Source organism: Rhipicephalus microplus, chromosome 3 (assembly GCF_043290135.1).
Source record: "Rhipicephalus microplus isolate Deutch F79 chromosome 3, USDA_Rmic, whole genome shotgun sequence".
NCBI lineage: Eukaryota > Metazoa > Arthropoda > Arachnida > Ixodida > Ixodidae > Rhipicephalus > Rhipicephalus microplus.
This window is the reverse complement of record NC_134702.1, coordinates 58,127,891-58,148,705: the sequence shown is the minus strand read 5'-3', so window position 1 is coordinate 58,148,705 and position 20,815 is coordinate 58,127,891. Positions and strand designations below refer to the sequence as shown.

At 46.5% G+C, this 20,815-nt stretch overlaps 1 protein-coding gene and 11 non-coding genes across 13 annotated transcripts in view; 1 reads left to right on the top strand and 11 right to left on the bottom strand.

Annotated features, from left to right (window-relative positions):
- Nucleotides 1–20,815, top strand: part of Sarm (sterile alpha and armadillo motif) — a 264,254-nt gene that overhangs the window by 82,261 nt on the left and 161,178 nt on the right. The gene's annotated exons all lie outside the window — the stretch shown is intronic.
- TRNAH-GUG (transfer RNA histidin (anticodon GUG)) lies at nucleotides 558–629 on the bottom strand. Its single transcript has one exon. It is a non-coding gene; the product is annotated as a tRNA-His (tRNA).
- Nucleotides 1,236–1,307, bottom strand: TRNAH-GUG (transfer RNA histidin (anticodon GUG)). The gene has a single exon. It is a non-coding gene; the product is annotated as a tRNA-His (tRNA).
- On the bottom strand, nucleotides 3,271–3,342 carry TRNAH-GUG (transfer RNA histidin (anticodon GUG)). Its single transcript has one exon. It is a non-coding gene; the product is annotated as a tRNA-His (tRNA).
- On the bottom strand, nucleotides 3,609–3,680 carry TRNAH-GUG (transfer RNA histidin (anticodon GUG)). Its single transcript has one exon. It is a non-coding gene; the product is annotated as a tRNA-His (tRNA).
- On the bottom strand, nucleotides 6,314–6,385 carry TRNAH-GUG (transfer RNA histidin (anticodon GUG)). Its single transcript has one exon. It is a non-coding gene; the product is annotated as a tRNA-His (tRNA).
- Nucleotides 6,992–7,063, bottom strand: TRNAH-GUG (transfer RNA histidin (anticodon GUG)). The gene has a single exon. It is a non-coding gene; the product is annotated as a tRNA-His (tRNA).
- TRNAH-GUG (transfer RNA histidin (anticodon GUG)) lies at nucleotides 7,330–7,401 on the bottom strand. The gene has a single exon. It is a non-coding gene; the product is annotated as a tRNA-His (tRNA).
- TRNAH-GUG (transfer RNA histidin (anticodon GUG)) lies at nucleotides 7,667–7,738 on the bottom strand. Its single transcript has one exon. It is a non-coding gene; the product is annotated as a tRNA-His (tRNA).
- On the bottom strand, nucleotides 8,004–8,075 carry TRNAH-GUG (transfer RNA histidin (anticodon GUG)). Its single transcript has one exon. It is a non-coding gene; the product is annotated as a tRNA-His (tRNA).
- Nucleotides 8,341–8,412, bottom strand: TRNAH-GUG (transfer RNA histidin (anticodon GUG)). The gene has a single exon. It is a non-coding gene; the product is annotated as a tRNA-His (tRNA).
- Nucleotides 8,678–8,749, bottom strand: TRNAH-GUG (transfer RNA histidin (anticodon GUG)). Its single transcript has one exon. It is a non-coding gene; the product is annotated as a tRNA-His (tRNA).

Genomic DNA, 20,815 nt, shown 5'->3' with positions numbered 1-20,815 from the left:
GAGTGCGCTTTTACGGGTTTTCTTTTGTCTTCGGCCATCCAGGTTCTCCCTCTTTCCCCCCACGCCTTTGCGCCGTCGCTTTCTTTTCATGTTTATTTGTTCTAGCCGTGGCAGAACCCTCCCTGAAAGACGGAAATGAGAGAATCTGAGCATTTTGACAAACCATGTTAAAACCTTGCAGAGCTGAGACTTGGTAAAAAAAAGAGGTAAAAATTTTGCCGTGACCAGGATTCGAACCTGGGTTACTGCGGCCACAAAGCAAGGTACTAACCACTATACGATCACGGCTATCCCGGAGGACGGAGAATGGGCGTTTCACTGGGCAACTTAAATAGAACGTTGAGTGCGCTTTTACGGGTTTTCTTTTGTCTTCGGCCATCCAGGTTCTCCCTCTTTCCCCCCACGCCTTAGCGCCGTCGCTTTCTTTTCATGTTTATTCGTTCTAGCCGCGGCAGAACCCTCCCTGAAAGACGGAAATGAGAGAATCTGAGCATTTTGACAAACCATGTTAAAACCTTGCAGAGCTGAGACTTGGTAAAAAAAAGAGGTAAAAAGTTTGCCGTGACCAGGATTCGAACCTGGGTTATTGCGGCCACAACGCAAGGTACTAACCACTATACGATCACGGCTATCCCGGAGGACGGAGAATGGGCGTTTCGCTGGGCAACTTAAAGAGAACGTTGAGTGCGCTTTTACGGGTTTTCTTTTGTCTTCGGCCATCCAGGTTCTGCCTCTTTCCCCCCACGCCTTTGCGCCGTCGCTTTCTTTTCATGTTTATTCGTTCTAGCCGCGGGAGAACCCTCCCTGAAAGACGGAAATGAGAGAATCTGAGCATTTTGACAAACCATGGTTAAACCTTGCAGAGCTGAGACTTGGTAAAAAAAGAGGTAAAAAGTTTGCGTGACCAGGATTCGAACCTGGGTTATTGCGGCCACAACGCAAGGTACTAACCACTATACGATCACGGCTATCCCGGAGGACGGAGAATGGGCGTTTCGCTGGGCAACTTAAAGAGAACGTTGAGTGCGCTTTTACGAGTTTTCTTTTGTCTTCGGCCATCCAGTTTCTCGCTCTTTCCCCCACGTCTTTGCGCCGTCGCTTTGTTTTCATGTTTATTCGTTCTAGCCACGGCAGAACCCTTCCTGAAAAACGGAAATGAGAGAATCTGAGCATTGTGACAAACCATGTTAAAACCGTGCAGAGCTGCGACATGGTAAAAAAAGAGGTAAAAAGTTTGCCGTGACCAGGATTCGAACCTGGGTTATTGCGGCCACAACGCAAGGTACTAACCACTATACGATCACGGCTATCCCGGAGGACGGAGAAAGGGCGTTTCGCTGGGCAACCTAAAGAGAACGCTCAGTGCGCTTTTACGGGTTTTCTTTTGTCTTCGGTCATCCAGTTTCTCGCTTTCACCCCACGCCTTTGCGCCGTTGTTTTCTTTTCATGTTTATTCGTTCTAGCCGCGGCAGAACCCTTCTTGAAAGACGGACATGAGAAAATCTGAACATTGTGACAAACTATGTTGAAACCGTGCAGAGCTGAGACATGGTAAAAAAAGAGGTAAAAATTTTGCCGTGACCAGGCTTCGAACCTGGGTTATTGCGGCCACAACGCAAGGTACTAACCACTATACGATCACGGCTATCCCGGAGGACGGAGAACGGGCGTTTCGCTGGGCAACCTAAAGAGAACGCTCAGTGCGCTTTTACGGGTTTTCTTTTGTCTTCGGTCATCCAGTTTCTCGCTTTCACCCCACGCCTTTGCGCCGTTGTTTTCTTTTCATGTTTATTCGTTCTAGCCGCGGCAGAACCCTTCTTGAAAGACGGACATGAGAAAATCTGAACATTGTGACAAACTATGTTGAAACCGCGCAGAGCTGAGACATGGTAAAAAAAAGAGGTAAAAATTTTGCCGTGACCAGGCTTCGAACCTGGGTTATTGCGGCCACAACGCAAGGTACTAACCACTATACGATCACGGCTATCCCGGAGGACGGAGAACGGGCGTTTCACTGGGCAACCTAAAGAGAACGCTCAGTGCGCTTTTACGAGTTTTCTTTTGTCTTCGGTCATCCAGTTTCTCGCTTTCACCCCACGCCTTTGCGCCGTTGTTTTCTTTTCATGTTTATTCGTTCTAGCCGCGGCAGAACCCTTCCTGAAAGACGGACATGAGAGAATCTGAACATTGTGACAAACTATGTTGAAACCGTGCAGAGCTGAGACATGGTAAAAAAAGAGGTAAAAATATTGCCGTGACCAGGCTTCGAACCTGGGTTATTGCGGCCACAACGCAAGGTACTAACCACTATACGATCACGGCTATCCCGGAGGACGGAAAATGGGCGTTTCGCTGGGCAACCTAAAGAGAACGCTCAGTGCGCTTTTACGAGTTTTCTTTTGTCTTCGGTCATCCAGTTTCTCGCTTTCACCCCACGCCTTTGCGCCGTTGTTTTCTTTTCATGTTTATTCGTTCTAGCCGCGGCAGAACCCTTCCTGAAAGACGGACATGAGAGAATCTGAACATTGTGACAAACTATGTTGAAACCGTGCAGAGCTGAGACATGGTAAAAAAAGAGGTAAAAATATTGCCGTGACCAGGCTTCGAACCTGGGTTATTGCGGCCACAACGCAAGGTACTAACCACTATACGATCACGGCTATCCCGGAGGACGGAAAATGGGCGTTTCACTGGGCAACTTAAAGAGAACGTTGAGTGCGCTTTTACGGGTTTTCTTTTGTCTTCGGCCATCCAGGTTCTCCCTCTTTCCCCCCACGCCTTAGCGCCGTCGCTTTCTTTTCATGTTTATTCGTTCTAGCCGCGGCAGAACCCTCCCTGAAAGACGGAAATGAGAGAATCTGAGCATTTTGACAAACCATGTTAAAACCTTGCAGAGCTGAGACTTGGTAAAAAAAAGAGGTAAAAAGTTTGCCGTGACCAGGATTCGAACCATGGTTATTGCGGCCACAACGCAAGGTACTAACCACTATACAATCACGGCTATCCCGGAGGACGGAGAATGGGCGTTTCGCTGGGCAACTTAAAGAGAACGTTGAGTGCGCTTTTACGGGTTTTCTTTTGTCTTCGGCCATCCAGGTTCTGCCTCTTTCCCCCCACGCCTTTGCGCCGTCGCTTTCTTTTCATGTTTATTCGTTCTAGCCGCGGGAGAACCCTCCCTGAAAGACGGAAATGAGAGAATCTGAGCATTTTGACAAACCATGGTTAAACCTTGCAGAGCTGAGACTTGGTAAAAAAAAGAGGTAAAAAGTTTGCCGTGACCAGGATTCGAACCTGGGTTATTGCGGCCACAACGCAAGGTACTAACCACTATACGATCACGGCTATCCCGGAGGACGGGAATGGGCGTTTCGCTGGGCAACTTAAAGAGAACGTTGAGTGCGCTTTTACGAGTTTTCTTTTGTCTTCGGCCATCCAGTTTCTCGCTCTTTCCCCCACGTCTTTGCGCCGTCGCTTTGTTTTCATGTTTATTCGTTCTAGCCACGGCAGAACCCTTCCTGAAAAACGGAAATGAGAGAATCTGAGCATTGTGACAAACCATGTTAAAACCGTGCAGAGCCGCGACATGGTAAAAAAAGAGGTAAAAAGTTTGCCGTGACCAGGATTCGAACCTGGGTTATTGCGGCCACAACGCAAGGTACTAACCACTATACGATCACGGCTATCCCGGAGGACGGAGAACGGGCGTTTCGCTGGGCAACCTAAAGAGAACGCTCAGTGCGCTTTTACGGGTTTTCTTTTGTCTTCGGTCATCCAGTTTCTCGCTTTCACCCCACGCCTTTGCGCCGTTGTTTTCTTTTCATGTTTATTCGTTCTAGCCGCGGCAGAACCCTTCTTGAAAGACGGACATGAGAAAATCTGAACATTGTGACAAACTATGTTGAAACCGTGCAGAGCTGAGACATGGTAAAAAAAGAGGTAAAAATTTTGCCGTGACCAGGCTTCGAACCTGGGTTATTGCGGCCACAACGCAAGGTACTAACCACTATACGATCACGGCTATCCCGGAGGACGGAGAACGGGCGTTTCGCTGGGCAACCTAAAGAGAACGCTCAGTGCGCTTTTACGGGTTTTCTTTTGTCTTCGGTCATCCAGTTTCTCGCTTTCACCCCACGCCTTTGCGCCGTTGTTTTCTTTTCATGTTTATTCGTTCTAGCCGCGGCAGAACCCTTCTTGAAAGACGGACATGAGAAAATCTGAACATTGTGACAAACTATGTTGAAACCGCGCAGAGCTGAGACATGGTAAAAAAAAGAGGTAAAAATTTTGCCGTGACCAGGCTTCGAACCTGGGTTATTGCGGCCACAACGCAAGGTACTAACCACTATACGATCACGGCTATCCCGGAGGACGGAGAACGGGCGTTTCGCTGGGCAACCTAAAGAGAACGCTCAGTGCGCTTTTACGAGTTTTCTTTTGTCTTCGGTCATCCAGTTTCTCGCTTTCACCCCACGCCTTTGCGCCGTTGTTTTCTTTTCATGTTTATTCGTTCTAGCCGCGGCAGAACCCTTCTTGAAAGACGGACATGAGAAAATCTGAACATTGTGACAAACTATGTTGAAACCGCGCAGAGCTGAGACATGGTAAAAAAAAAGAGGTAAAAATTTTGCCGTGACCAGGCTTCGAACCTGGGTTATTGCGGCCACAACGCAAGGTACTAACCACTATACGATCACGGCTATCCCGGAGGACGGAGAACGGGCGTTTCGCTGGGCAACCTAAAGAGAACGCTCAGTGCGCTTTTACGAGTTTTCTTTTGTCTTCGGTCATCCAGTTTCTCGCTTTCACCCCACGCCTTTGCGCCGTTGTTTTCTTTTCATGTTTATTCGTTCTAGCCGCGGCAGAACCCTTCCTGAAAGACGGACATGAGAGAATCTGAACATTGTGACAAACTATGTTGAAACCGTGCAGAGCTGAGACATGGTAAAAAAAGAGGTAAAAATATTGCCGTGACCAGGCTTCGAACCTGGGTTATTGCGGCCACAACGCAAGGTACTAACCACTATACGATCACGGCTATCCCGGAGGACGGAGAACGGGCGTTTCGCTGGGCAACCTAAAGAGAACGCTCAGTGCGCTTTTACGAGTTTTCTTTTGTCTTCGGTCATCCAGTTTCTCGCTTTCATCCCACGCCTTTGCGCCGTTGTTTTCTTTTCATGTTTATTCGTTCTAGCCGCGGCAGAACCCTTCCTGAAAGACGGACATGAGAGAATCTGAACATTGTGACAAACTATGTTGAAACCGTGCAGAGCTGAGACATGGTAAAAAAAGAGGTAAAAATTTTGCCGTGACCAGGCTTCGAACCTGGGTTATTGCGGCCACAACGCAAGGTACTAACCACTATACGATCACGGCTATCCCGGAGGACGGAGAACGGGCGTTTCGTTGGGCAACCTAAAGAGAACGCTCAGTGCGCTTTTACGAGTTTTCTTTTGTCTTCGGTCACCCAGTTTCTTGCTTTCACCCCACGCCTTTGCGCCGTTGTTTTCTTTTCATGTTTATTCGTTCTAGCCGCGGCAGAACCCTTCCTGAAAGACGGACATGAGAGAATCTGAACATTGTGACAAACTATGTTGAAACCGTGCAGAGCTGAGACATGGTAAAAAAAGAGGTAAAAATTTTGCCGTGACCAGGCTTCGAACCTGGGTTATTGCGGCCACAACGCAAGGTACTAACCACTATACGATCACGGCTATCCCGGAGGACGGAGAACGGGCGTTTCGCTGGGCAACCTAAAGAGAACGCTCAGTGGGCTTTTACGAGTTTTCTTTTGTCTTCGGTCACCCAGTTTCTTGCTTTCACCCCACGCCTTTGCGCCGTTGTTTTCTTTTCATGTTTATTCGTTCTAGCCGCGGCAGAACCCTTCCTGAAAGACGGACATGAGAGAATCTGAACATTGTGACAAACTATGTTGAAACCGTGCAGAGCTGAGACTTGGTAAAAAAGAGGTAAAAATTTTGCCGTGACCAGGCTTCGAACCTGGGTTATTGCGGCCACAACGCAAGGTACTAACCACTATACGATCACGGCTATCCCGGAGGACGGAGAACGGGCGTTTCGCTGGGCAACCTAAAGAGAACGCTCAGTGCGCTTTTACGGGTTTTCTTTTGTCTTCGGTCATCCAGTTTCTCGCTTTCACCCCACGCCTTTGTGCCGTTGTTTTCTTTTCATGTTTATTCGTTCTAGCCGCGGTAGAACCCTTCCTGAAAGACGGACATGAGAGAATCTGAACATTGTGACAAACTATGTTGAAACCGTGCAGAGCTGAGACATGGTAAAAAAGAGGTAAAAATTTTGCCGTGACCAGGATTCGAACCTGGGTTATTGCGGCCACAACGCAAGGTACTAACCACTATACGATCACGGCTATCCCGGAGGACGGAGAACGGGCGTTTCGCTGGGCAACCTAAAGAGAACGCTCAGTGCGCTTTTACGGGTTTTCTTTTGTCTTCGGTCATCCAGTTTCTCGCTTTCACCCCACGCCTTTGTGCCGTTGTTTTCTTTTCATGTTTATTCGTTCTAGCCGCGGTAGAACCCTTCCTGAAAGACGGACATGAGAGAATCTGAACATTGTGACAAACTATGTTGAAACCGTGCAGAGCTGAGACATGGTAAAAAAGAGGTAAAAATTTTGCCGTGACCAGGATTCGAACCATGGTTATTGCGGCCACAACGCAAGGTACTAACCACTATACAATCACGGCTATCCCGGAGGACGGAGAATGGGCGTTTCGCTGGGCAACTTAAAGAGAACGTTGAGTGCGCTTTTACGGGTTTTCTTTTGTCTTCGGCCATCCAGGTTCTGCCTCTTTCCCCCCACGCCTTTGCGCCGTCGCTTTCTTTTCATGTTTATTCGTTCTAGCCGCGGGAGAACCCTCCCTGAAAGACGGAAATGAGAGAATCTGAGCATTTTGACAAACCATGGTTAAACCTTGCAGAGCTGAGACTTGGTAAAAAAAAGAGGTAAAAAGTTTGCCGTGACCAGGATTCGAACCTGGGTTATTGCGGCCACAACGCAAGGTACTAACCACTATACGATCACGGCTATCCCGGAGGACGGGAATGGGCGTTTCGCTGGGCAACTTAAAGAGAACGTTGAGTGCGCTTTTACGAGTTTTCTTTTGTCTTCGGCCATCCAGTTTCTCGCTCTTTCCCCCACGTCTTTGCGCCGTCGCTTTGTTTTCATGTTTATTCGTTCTAGCCACGGCAGAACCCTTCCTGAAAAACGGAAATGAGAGAATCTGAGCATTGTGACAAACCATGTTAAAACCGTGCAGAGCTGCGACATGGTAAAAAAAGAGGTAAAAAGTTTGCCGTGACCAGGATTCGAACCTGGGTTATTGCGGCCACAACGCAAGGTACTAACCACTATACGATCACGGCTATCCCGGAGGACGGAGAACGGGCGTTTCGCTGGGCAACCTAAAGAGAACGCTCAGTGCGCTTTTACGGGTTTTCTTTTGTCTTCGGTCATCCAGTTTCTCGCTTTCACCCCACGCCTTTGTGCCGTTGTTTTCTTTTCATGTTTATTCGTTCTAGCCGCGGTAGAACCCTTCCTGAAAGACGGACATGAGAGAATCTGAACATTGTGACAAACTATGTTGAAACCGTGCAGAGCTGAGACATGGTAAAAAAGAGGTAAAAATTTTGCCGTGACCAGGATTCGAACCTGGGTTATTGCGGCCACAACGCAAGGTACTAACCACTATACGATCACGGCTATCCCGGAGGACGGAGAACGGGCGTTTCGCTGGGCAACCTAAAGAGAACGCTCAGTGCGCTTTTACGGGTTTTCTTTTGTCTTCGGTCATCCAGTTTCTCGCTTTCACCCCACGCCTTTGTGCCGTTGTTTTCTTTTCATGTTTATTCGTTCTAGCCGCGGTAGAACCCTTCCTGAAAGACGGACATGAGAGAATCTGAACATTGTGACAAACTATGTTGAAACCGTGCAGAGCTGAGACATGGTAAAAAAGAGGTAAAAATTTTGCCGTGACCAGGATTCGAACCTGGGTTATTGCGGCCACAACGCAAGGTACTAACCACTATACGATCACGGCTATCCCGGAGGACGGAGAACGGGCGTTTCGCTGGGCAACCTAAAGAGAACGCTCAGTGCGCTTTTACGGGTTTTCTTTTGTCTTCGGTCATCCAGTTTCTCGCTTTCACCCCACGCCTTTGTGCCGTTGTTTTCTTTTCATGTTTATTCGTTCTAGCCGCGGTAGAACCCTTCCTGAAAGACGGACATGAGAGAATCTGAACATTGTGACAAACTATGTTGAAACCGTGCAGAGCTGAGACATGGTAAAAAAGAGGTAAAAATTTTGCCGTGACCAGGATTCGAACCTGGGTTATTGCGGCCACAACGCAAGGTACTAACCACTATACGATCACGGCTATCCCGGAGGACGGAGAACGGGCGTTTCGCTGGGCAACCTAAAGAGAACGCTCAGTGCGCTTTTACGGGTTTTCTTTTGTCTTCGGTCATCCAGTTTCTCGCTTTCACCCCACGCCTTTGTGCCGTTGTTTTCTTTTCATGTTTATTCGTTCTAGCCGCGGTAGAACCCTTCCTGAAAGACGGACATGAGAGAATCTGAACATTGTGACAAACTATGTTGAAACCGTGCAGAGCTGAGACATGGTAAAAAAGAGGTAAAAATTTTGCCGTGACCAGGATTCGAACCTGGGTTATTGCGGCCACAACGCAAGGTACTAACCACTATACGATCACGGCTATCCCGGAGGACGGAGAATAGGCGTCTCGCTGGGCAACCAAAAGAGAACGTTCAGTGCGCTTTAACGGGTTTCCTTCTGTTTTCGGCCATCCAGTTTCTCGCTCTTTCCCCCCACGCCTGTGCGCCGTTGCTTTCTTTTCTTGTTTATTCGTTCTTGCCACGGCGTGTCCTTTTGATCGCACATAGAAGGGCGTACCCCGACACAGTAAAGCGCTGTCCTCCTCTCAGCAGTCGCCTATCTAGAAGCAAATGCGTCAGAAAAAAAAAAATAGGTCACACCGACTGGCCGCCTGTGGCGTTTATTCTTCGGAGGTCGACTCGTATCACAACTTCGCTCATTCTGGTTGGTCGGTCTTGATAGTTAAGTGATTAATAATTCTTTTCGACAAAGCTCCGCGCTTATTTCACTTACCAACACAATGATTTTGATGATGATTATGATGATGATGATGATGATGATGATGATGATGATGATGCACCGGATGGCACGAAGCCACAGCAAGGGATGGGCTAAGAATGGAGTAGCTGAGCGTCTTGTAGAGCGCAAATTTGTCGTTTTTACTATGCATTCCAAAATAAGCACTCGCAAACGGGCAAAGTAAAGCACAGAGTAAGCGAGGATTGAATATACCAGCTGGCTGCGCTTCGAAGCACAGCAACTGGCTGTGCTTACGAAGCGCAGGCGATACCAGTGATGTCGCTGGAAGAAACACTGAGAGAGCCGATTCTGTGGTGGTCATGCTGTTGATGATGATGGCGATGATGAAGATCACGTGATCGACTGGAACCACTTTAGGAAGCAGAAAAAGAAATCACACCTTCTGTGATGATAGCTCTACGACTGAAAAGTTTTTTATTATTTTTAACTACTAATTATTACGCGACTCAGTGGTAAGTAAACTACAATATTTAAAATAGTAAGAATTTAAGGAAGTATTTTTGTTGGCTGGTAGTTTATAGTGCAAATAATTACATCAAGGGTGACAACTAAGTATTACTTTCATGCGTCATCATCAGCCTGACTACGCCCACTGCAGAGCAAGGGCCTCTCCCATGATTCGCCAATAAACCCGGTCTTGTGCTTTCTGCTGCTACGTCATACCTGCGAACGTTTTAGTCTCATCGGCCCACCTAATTTTCTGTCTATCCTTCGTGCGTTTGCATTCTCTGGGAATCAAGTCAGTTGCCTTTAATGACCAGTGATTATCACGCCTACGTGCTACGTGGTCGACCAATGTCCATTTCTTCTTCTTGATTTCCACAATATATAATATTCTTAACCCCTGTTTGTTCCCTGACCCGCTCTGCTCCGTTTTTGTGTCTTAAGGTTTCACGTACAATTTTCCTTTCAACTGCTTGCTGCGTCATCCTCAATTTAATCTGAACCCTCTTTGTAAACCTCCAGTTTTCTGCTCTGTATACGTAAGTACCGGGAAGATGCAGCTATTATTTAAGGCTTCCTCTTGAGGGCAAGTGGCAGACTATACCATTTATTATTTGAAAATGCTTGCTGAATGTAATCTATCCTATCCTTATTCTTCCAGTCATTACACTCTAATGGTTCGGCTCCGCGGTTACTAGCTGTCCTAAGTAGACATATTCCTTTACACTTCTAGCGTCTGTTCACCTATTGCAAATTGCTGCTTTCTGTCGAGGCTGTCGCACATTACTTTTGTGCATATTATTTTTCTGACCAACTATTCTGCTTTCCGTGTTCAGTTCAGCTGTAATTCGTTCCCTGAGTAATTCAGCAAAGCAATCTCATCAGCGAATTGCAGGTTACTAAGATACAGTTTATTAACTCTTATCCCAGTACTTTCTCAGTCTAGGGCCCTGAAAACCTCGTGTAAACACGCGGTGAATATCATTGGAGAGATCGCGTCTCCTTGCCGTGCACCCTTCTTTATTGGAATTCTTTCGCTTTCTTTGTATATAGCAATGGTGGCTGCATGTGGATTCGCTGTAGATTTCATCTAGTGTGTTTATGTAGGCTTCGTCGATGCCCTGATTCCGTAGTGCCTGTATTACTGCTGATGTCTCGACTGAGTTAAAGGCGTTCTCGTAATCTATGGAAGCTTGGTTGTATACCGCGCATTTCTCTATTACCTTATTTATTGTACGAATATGATCTGTTGTGGTGTATTACTTCTTACAATATCATACTATTTGTTTCGGCTTCTGTACAGCTCTCTGTAGAACTCCGCCACCTCATCTATCCTATCCATATTGGTTATGACACTGCCTTCCGTGTCCCTCAATGCATACATCCAAGTTTTCCCTATGTACAAGTTTACCTTGGCAGCTTTTAGGCTTCTGTCACTTTTTACATCTTGTTCAATTTTTTTGATGTTATACCTGATGTCGCCTGCATCGTGACTATTGATTAACTTCGAGAGCCCCACTAGCTCTATATTGTCGGTTGCGTCTGAGGCTTTCATGGTTTGTGGTCTTTTAATGAAATTTTTCGTCTCCTCAGATAGTTTGCCAGTGTCCTGCCCAGTGACTGTACCTCCGACTTCCATTGCACACTCTTTGATAATACTAGTGAGATTATCGTTCATTGTATGAACACTAACATCCGTTACCTCGTTTAGAGCCTCGAATCTACATTGAATAATATTAGCCTGATTATTACTACTTTGATTAGTGTTGGTAGAAACATAGCATTACGCTTTCCGTAAAAATGTAACCAAAAAAAGGAAGTAGGTATAACAAAGACTAGGTAACCTTGCTTGATAGACGAGGCGAAATGGTATAACCTAGAAGAACCAAGAGGCAAAAAGAACGCCTTGTTTTTGTTTCTTCTCTGTTCTAACCTTGCGTCACGTCTGTCATGGAACAGGGCAACAACCGGCCCAACGTATCATATACTAACTAGGCAATCTGAACAGGGGCATGCGTATTCAATTCAAAAGCTTTTGTATCGGCGGGGGTGGAGAGGAGGGAGGGACGGTAGGCGCTTGGTTTGAATAAAGAGCCGGGCAAGCAGATGTGGTGCAGTGGATTTTTGTGCTCGTTATACTCGGTGAAAAAAAATTTCAAGGGCAGGGGGGGGGGGGGGACGGTTACGGCCCCTGTGGGCCACCACCTTGCTACGGCACTGAATCTAAGTGCTTATCTTCAAGCATAAAAACGCGGGAATTTCTGAAATCTTAGTGTAAATGTACTGTAAATAAAGTGCACGCTGGTTAATCCATGAATCATGAGATTTTGTTAGTGACTTTGAAGTAACTTTATTAGTTTTTAAGGGTAATAGTAATGCAACAATATTAATTCAACAAGCTGTGGTTTTAGTGAAATTAATAACGTTTAGAAAATTAATTATTCATACAGTTTGGTCACTTTTAAGAGTTTTGTCATTTCTGATTGCAATTATTTTTTGAGGTTCAGAAATAACGTCTTTTTCGCATTGAAGTGCAGACGTGCGCACATGAATTGTTCTACGTCATTGGTCTCACTAGATATAGAGACAAAGCGAGGAAAGGTACCGCCTTGTATTAATCATTAAGCAAGCTCGGTTGTATGCAGAACTATAATTCTACTTCAATACAGCATGATATAGAACAGTGGTTCACTGTCATCGACGCTTCGAAGACCCCTTGTGGACTGTTGAAAGTCATGAGAAATCCGCCGGATTCATAGAGACGCGGCAAAGGGTACTAAACAACTCAAATTGACACAGCAAGCAGCGTGAAATAGGTGCGTTTTATTTCTACGAGCCGGAGAATAGTCCAACTAAAGTGTCATGCCATTCAATCTTTACGGCTCTTCAATAAGTTGTTTGGTCTGCAGCCACAATCCACCTGTTTCTCTAGCTATGCCTGCTCTTTAAAATATGCAAGCCCCCCCGCCAAAAAAAAAACACATATATCGTAGAAAACTGTGACAACGGCTTCAATCACATCATGACGATAGGAAACAAGTCAGCTCCGGCGCAGTACGACAATGTTATGCGGTAGAGCATATTTAAACTCGGAAGAGGCCGCTGACACGGTACGTGTAGTCTGCCTCCGAAACACGTGCTTATTATTTTTTTTAAGACAGATTTTTCGGATTTACCCCTTCCCGCCTCGTATTAGCCTTTCGTACTAATCTGTACTTGGCTGTAACATCACCACTAGGCAGCCACTAATTACGTTTTAACAGTGTGCATTAAATTGTTTTTTTATCAACACACAGCATAAAGATGTCAAGATTTGAGACTCACACTGTTTGTTTGTTTCTCTCCTTTCACTCTTTCTTTTTCTTGTTTTTATTACTTCACACGGTATCCTAGATGCACGTGTTAATCACAAACCGGCGGCTGTTTTGGCCAGTACGCGGGATTCCATAAATGATTACGCGCGTTTATGCATGAAGCAGGAAGGAAGGCGCTCGAAAGGGAAAAGGGAATAAGCGGCGAGACAGCCGCACTCAAGAATGCACGCGGGCAGCTTGCCCGGACCTTTAATTAAGTGGCTGCGGCCTGAGCACCGTTCACCCCGAGCGGAATGCGCGGAACGCCGCATTGTGACCCGACGCGGCACCGGTCGTGAATAATAGAACGTGGCCGCTCGTTCGGCACTTCTCTCGTCGCCGGCGGGACGCCGCCAAGATGATTTGCTGGGAAATGGGTGCAGTGCGTGGTTGTTACGCGTCGGAACATCTGCGCCGCCTCTACTTTACGAGTGGGATGCTGCCGTGAGCTGTAAACAAGGTGGCGTAGTATACGGCGCCTTGTCTACGTCGATGCGGAAGTTGTTTGCTGGCGCTAAAGGGATAATAAAGTGTATTGCTAGCCAAATACTTGTTAATTATTTTGCTTATTTATCAACTGCAGCAAATATGTTTATCAGGATGGCTGTAGAACGTCACAACTTGTGACATAGTGATTATTTAAAACTAAGTGACAATGAGTTAATTAACATCAAGTTTTAAAGCCGATGCCAAAACTGACTGCTCCTGGTGGCGCGCTCGAGACGCGACCACTTCTTGACCTCAAACAGGAGCTGTCCGTGACGATGCAGTGACGAAGCTCTTGCCATTTCTCAAAAGCGCGCGAGTATGCCATAAATGTCGACGGCCTGCAACTTTTCCTTATAAACAGTGGTCCTCAAGTTAACAGTTTGAACAAAAGAAAGATCGGTTTCTAGTTATTAGTCACTTGAATGTCACTTCAGCGGCAGCAAGGTGTTTCCACCACGACGTAAAGTCCGTCTGCGGAGACGACATGAGCTTTACTGCCATGTTATATTTATTTCAAAAAATCTGTAATTTCTTAGAAAACAATCTGTTTATGAATAAAGGTGCCATGGGGCGGCTTCTTTTGTTCTAGTCAAGATCATGAATCTCCAAGCTTTTATGCGCTTCGCAAATGGCTTCTGTTAGCATTTAGGAAATGCCAGTAGAGGGCGCGACATGGGCGCTAGGTAGGAAGTCTGTCACAATGCAACATGTGGTAGATGAAGGAGGAAATAAATTGGAAGAGTACGAAGAACTATACATCCGAAAGGTAACAGCCTATTCGTTTAAAGAGGTCACCCAGAGGATTTCCCCGGCGAGTAAAAGTATGAAAACGAGTGCAACCGAGGAAGAGGTAGTACTTACGAATTTCAGTTGGAAAACGGCTGAATGAAATATTCCTAAGCGCACTACTCCTGGCTTAGATGAGGTTCCCGTCAGACTCATTAACGAACTAGGAGATAGCACTAAAGAAGCGTCGCTGAAATCCGCAGAAAAGTGCTTACAGGAGAGATAAATACTATACATTCAGCGGAGAAGTAGAACGAACCTAATCTATAAAGGCACTGAGCAAGAAAAAGTATATATTCGCTTGAATAGACCGCTAACCTTTACATCTGTGCTATACGGGTTGGTAATGCAGGCGGTAAAGTTAGAAATAGAAACGTGGGCAGAGCAGAATGATATTTTGGGAGAATTTTAAAATGATTTTCAAATCAACAGGCCGTTAGAACATAACCTGTTTGTTCTTAATCAGTGTATAGAAATATCTAAAATAGAAAACAGGCCTTTATAAGTAGCTTAACTAGAAAACACTGGAAGCGTATGACAACGTTAATCAAGAAATTTTGTGGGATATATTGAAGGAAGTGGGCATAGGTGACAACCGTATACAACTTTTGAGAAAGATATGCCGAGAAAATACAGTTTGCATAAAGTGAAAAGGGATAAGTAGCAATGACAGCGTTGAATCTAGCGAGGGGCTGAGACAGAGTTGTGTTTTTCCCCCGCTGTTATTCATGCTGTACATGGTGAGGATGGAAAAAAAGTGCTTGAAGATAGCAGCATTGTGTTTAATCTGTTAAAACATTACGCACGTGGAGGAGATTGCCATCTCGTTAGCGACCGCAGGTCTGGGCTCGAGGGTCATTATCACCGGCTTCAAGGGTGCCTGCCGCAGTATCGAACAGGGCTACATTACGTACTTAGCTTATAAAATTTTGCAGAATAGCCAGTACCCAGGTGAGCCCATGAACCGAACGGTCATTTGAGCTCCATCTCATACGGGCCTCGAGGGTAATGAGTCGGCCGATGCCGCTGCCCGCGCGCTCCCTCTCCGGGTACCATTCTCGTACCCTTACGATTTGGACCTCAAACCCAATCCCGCGTACACATTTAAGGAGAACACTGACATTTATCAATTCGGCCATCAAATCTATCCCAAACCCTGTAAGGGCCTCACAAAGGCGGATGAGCGGACCCTCCTTCGCCCTTTACACCAAAACTCTATTGCACCCGGCAATTCTGCAACACTTCCAACCCCGCTTGCACGGCGAAGTGCCCGCACTGTGAGGAAAATGCTTGTGACGTTTTCCACATAGTGTGGGCGTGTCAAAACACTCCCAATTTCACCCTTGTACCCAGCCCCTACCGGGAGGACTGGGAGGCAGCCCTTCTCGGCTGCTTTGACCTGACGGCCCAACGGGCCTCGGTTGGGCGTGCCCTGCCGCGGCCGACGCCAATGGCCTCTTAAGGATCACTGGTCTTCGTGGCCCCTTAAGGACCACGAAGACCAGTGATCACGAAGACCAGGCGGTCTCAATACAGGGCCAAGAAATACCAAGGGTAAGTGACTACAAGTACCACGAAGTATGAATAAATTAGTGAGATAGACTCAGGAAAAAACGTCGGATGCAAAGAGAAAGAGTAATGCTGCAATGATGAAGAACAGAGAATTATGGGGATACATCATTAATACCCGCCTAACTTCCTTCCCGTCGTTATATAATGTGTTGCATGTTTTCCTCTGACATTGCATTGCTGGGTTACTCAGGGGACGAATCGCAACTCATGATTACGGAGTTAGACAAGGAGAGCAGAAAGGTGGGTCTTAAAATTATTCTGCAGAAAACGAAAGTAATGTACAACAACCTCGGAAGAGAGCAGCGCTTCGAGATAGGTAATAGTGCCCCTCAAATTGTAAAAAAACTATGTCTACTTAGGGCAGGTAATAACCGCAGAGCCGAACCACAAGATTGAAGTAACTAGAAGAATAAGAATTGGGTGGAGCACATTCGGCAAGCACTCTCAAATTATGACAGGTAGATTGCCACTATTCCTCAAGAGAAAGGTATATACAGCTGTATCTTGCCGGTACTAAGCTACGGAGCAGAAACCTGAAAACTTACAAAGAGGGTTCAACTTAAATTGAGGACGACGCAGCGAGCGATGGAAAGAAAACTTGTAGGTGCAACCTTAAGAGACAAGAAGAGAGCAGAGTGGATTAGGGAACAAACGGGGGTTAAGGATATCATAGTCTAAATTAAGAAGATGAAATGGACATGGGCCGGGCATGCAGCAAGTAAATAGGATAACCGCTGGTTATTAAGGGTAGCTAACTGGATTGCCAGAGAAGGCAAGCGGGTTAGGTGGAGACAGAAGGTTAGGTATGAGATTAAGAAGTGTGCGGGTATAAATTGGCAGCAGCAAGCACAGGACCGGGTTAACTGGCGGAACATGGGAGAGGCCTTTGTCCTGCCGTGGACGTAGTCAGGCTGACGACGACGACGACGACGACGATGATGATGATGATGATGATGATGATGATGTTTTCTTTCTTAAAATTAACCGATGTTCCCTTTTTCACAACCCTCCAGTACGAGGTGGCATAGCTGATTTTTACCAGTCGGATCACGTTCTATGTTTCTTTCTTATTATCTGTTTTATATGCTACTTTCTTATAAGCTTCTTAAGCTGGAGGCTTGTTCGTTGGCGTGCGGCGTAGCCGTGATGACGATGGTGATCACGGACAACGACTGGCTTGTGCAGTAAATGACGTGTCGATATGCTCTACGGTGCATTCCCTGTGGCTTGAAACAACCAACAACCACCAGGGGAACGTGTGCAGACGTCGTCTTTGACAACCTCAGGGTTGATCCGATACCACAGAGCAGTGATAATGAAGGCAAAGCGAAATTCACAACTCAACACAACATGCCGTTTATGTCGAATAAACATTGCATATATTTGTGCGCCACTTTTTCACTCATTTACATTCATTCGTGAGTGGTCAATGTCACGGGTGATTTACGGCAACAGCGAACGAACCCGCTGCTTTGCCCATTCATCATCATTCACTCACTGGGCATGCCGTGTTTCTCCCTTTCATCGGATTTTCAAATATCTCAAGTTCGATGCAGCTCATTCGATGAAACGAGCGTTTCCCTGTCGAGCTATCGACTATTTAAGTAACACGAATCCCCGCGCGGGATTTAAAGAGTCTATTTCGCTTCGTAGGCGCAATACTGTGCAAGCGGCGACGTGTATACAACAAAGGGCCTCCCTGCTGCGAAGGTCGAGAAAAAGACGCTTGGCGGGAAATCCCGAGTTCCGTCTTCGTGTTATCTGGGCGTGCTACATCAACTGTGCAGAGAAGCATGTCAAGTGTGTATATTCATTCGAGTGGGAACAATGCGTATGGGGCTATGATAAGCCCAGGGTCTACCCATGAAAAAAATAGAACGCCAACAACCAGTGGTTCAGAATCATGTTGTTCTTGCTTTGCTCTCTTTTTTTTTTTCGACATGTGTCCATTTGCTTCTGTGGAATAATTCACGTGACATAACCGCGATATGATTAAGAGTCACCGTTGTAGAGGAATCTGGCGATTTCTATCAACTGGAGTTCCCTAAAGCTGTATTCAAACGACGGGTGTGATTGTGGACAAGTAAGTCACGTGACATGTGAAGCGATTTGAACTCCTCCGCAACCAGCGTTCACTCGTGACACGACAGGCGAGAATTCATGATGCAGTTGAGGATTTCGGCATTGCTCCCAGAGGATCCCAACTGTGATGTGGGTTTCCGTCGCTTGACGAATCGCTCCGCGCGGACCGAAGCGAAGACGTGGGAACGGGTGACTTATTTGGTGACGCCTTACTCAATCCCCGGGGTGGAATTGTGATTTCATCCGTCGTGTGAATGCAGCTCTACGTGCACTTAAATATAGCCACACGAGCTTTTATCGTTATGCCTCCACAGAAATCTAGCCGCCGTGACTGGGATTCGATCTCGTGACATTCGGGTCGGCACTAAGGAGCACTATAACAGCTAGATCATTGTGGCAGGTGGTTTTACAAAAAGAGCCAGAGACAGCCTAATTATTGGACATGCTCTTCTGCATACAATCGGTTGACAAGCTTCACACGCGGAAGAATGGATAAAGAAACCGGTTAGCATGATTATGCGTTAAAGAGACACTGATGTAGTTTTCAATTATCAAATTTATTGGTAATTCAGAATGTTTACCTCTGATTTAACATACCGGCGAAGATCTTTATCGCCACATTACCGCGGAGCTGAGATTACCGAAGTTTGCAGTGCGTTGCACATGAAATGCTCTCACCGTCGCGATCCAGCAAGCACCGGATCACCACCCAAACACTCTGTATACAGATGGTTAACAAAACATGCTGAAACGTATATCATCGACTGGACTGACTCTCGCGTGTTCCCTTGATAATGTTTAGTGAACCAGTGCTAGGAGTAGTGGTATTCACGTAATTTCTGTGACACGTATACGTGCTGTAGTAGATTTACCGCAGATATTTGAGGTCCACATTCGCCGTTTTATCATAGATATAAAGTTCCCGTAATCGTGAATGGGCACGCTGTGTCTTCCTCTTCTATTTTATGGTTTTCTTTTCTACCTCTCCTGCTTCGCTCCCAGAAGACCGGACGAGAACCGGCGCATTCAGCATGGTACAGCCGATGGCCTCGCTTTCAGAACACGGGCGGCGATTTTCCGGCGTGGAATGCGACAACTCTAATAAATAATAGAACGAGTACCGATGGAGAGAAAGAAAGATGGAGAAAAAGGGAAATTCCCGGTGAGGCGAAGAATCGAGCCGCGTCCACACGATCTGAATTAAGCCGATCGTCGTAAGCACTCAGCTGTACTGACACATTAGTATAGCATAGCATAGACTTGTGCATGGTATATTATATTAGTCATGACAAAGCCTCGTATTCTCGTGTTTGGTCTCCAACAATTTTTTTGGAGTAGCGATGCGTGCGTAAGTGAAACCTACGAAACAACACTAACAATGAATGCGATTGTGTTGGGATGGTAAACCCCACATTATGAATAATAATAATAATAATATTATTATTATTATTATTATTATTATTATTATTATTATTATTATTATTATTATTATTATTATTATTATTATTATTATTATTATTATTATTATTATTATTATTATTATTATTATTATATTGTGTTCGCGAACAATGTATTTGCCACACCCCTTGGCTGTAGAATGGTGATAGTTGTGGTTCACAAGAGGAAAAAAAAGGCACTCATTTTTGCAGCCCAATCGAGAGCGCGGCAAAGAGCCAGGCTAGAATTAAAATAAAGCTCGTCACCTGCTGAGATAACCCCGTGCGTATTTCACATCTGTTACCACTCGCACTTAGTTTTCCCGCGGAAAGCGACCGATTCTTTGGTTCTCTGCCAGTCACACTGCCTGTTGCAGGCCCGTAGTAGCAGGCAGCCATCTCATCTCTGCATTTCCATCATCTCTGACGAAATTATGCAACATGTCAGGGTGTTCGCGGCAAACGAACCAACTCTCTTCCTTCTTTTTTTCTGTCTCACAATCCTCAGCTCGAGAACATGATAGACCACCAAATTGAAGCCGCCCCCACGAAAACAATTTTGAACGATACTACTGTTTAGCATCAACCGCCCTACTCAGAAAACCATTCCTTGGCAGTCTCGGGGCCCCGAGCGGAAGCGGAGATAGGTGCCAGCAATGTACAGTCACACCACTCCGTTCTGTCGCTCGCTGGATTCCGTGCCGACCGGTTGTGCCCTCGCGATCTCCGACGACAGCGCTGCTCTGGCCGACTGGGTTGGTCCTACGCCACCTCCTGCCGCCGGTTCACTACGACGACGACAGCGCAGCTCTGGCCGACTGGATTATCCCTACGCCATCTCCTGTCGCAGACAAGAGCTCTCGCAAGTGGTGCCTCGTCCTCGGATTTCTGTGACCGTGTTTCCATCTTTCCTATCTCTCCTATCCCTCATAAGTCCTCGCTCGCTGTCCTAGCGCATCTCTCTCTATCTCTATACCTTTAATCCTATCCTTTTAATCCCTCCTCACCCCCATCCCTTGTGAGCTACTGTTGAGGTGTCGCACGCTGATGCAGACAGTTACGGGGCTCACTTTTCTCTTTTTTTCCCTCTTATACCCACAATCTCCGACGACAGTTCAGCTCTGGCCGACTGGGTTGGTCCTACGCCACCTCCTGACGCCGGTCCCCGACGACGACGACGACAGCGTAGCTCTGGCCGACTGGATTAGCCCTGCGCCATCTCCTGTCACCGACAAGAGCTCTTGCCAGTGGTGCCCCGTCCTCGCACTCCCGCAACCGTGTTCATCTTTCCTGTCTTCTACTTACTTCCCTCGTTCGCTGTCCCTGCGCCTGTGCTATCGCGGCAATGATCAGCACGCGCCTTGTGCCCGCAACAGCAGGCGGGGGCATCTGCGGGCTGCGCTGTCAACACGAATAGATAATGCCAAGAGTGTACCTGCAGCAGCCGTGTTCTCTTACACCAGC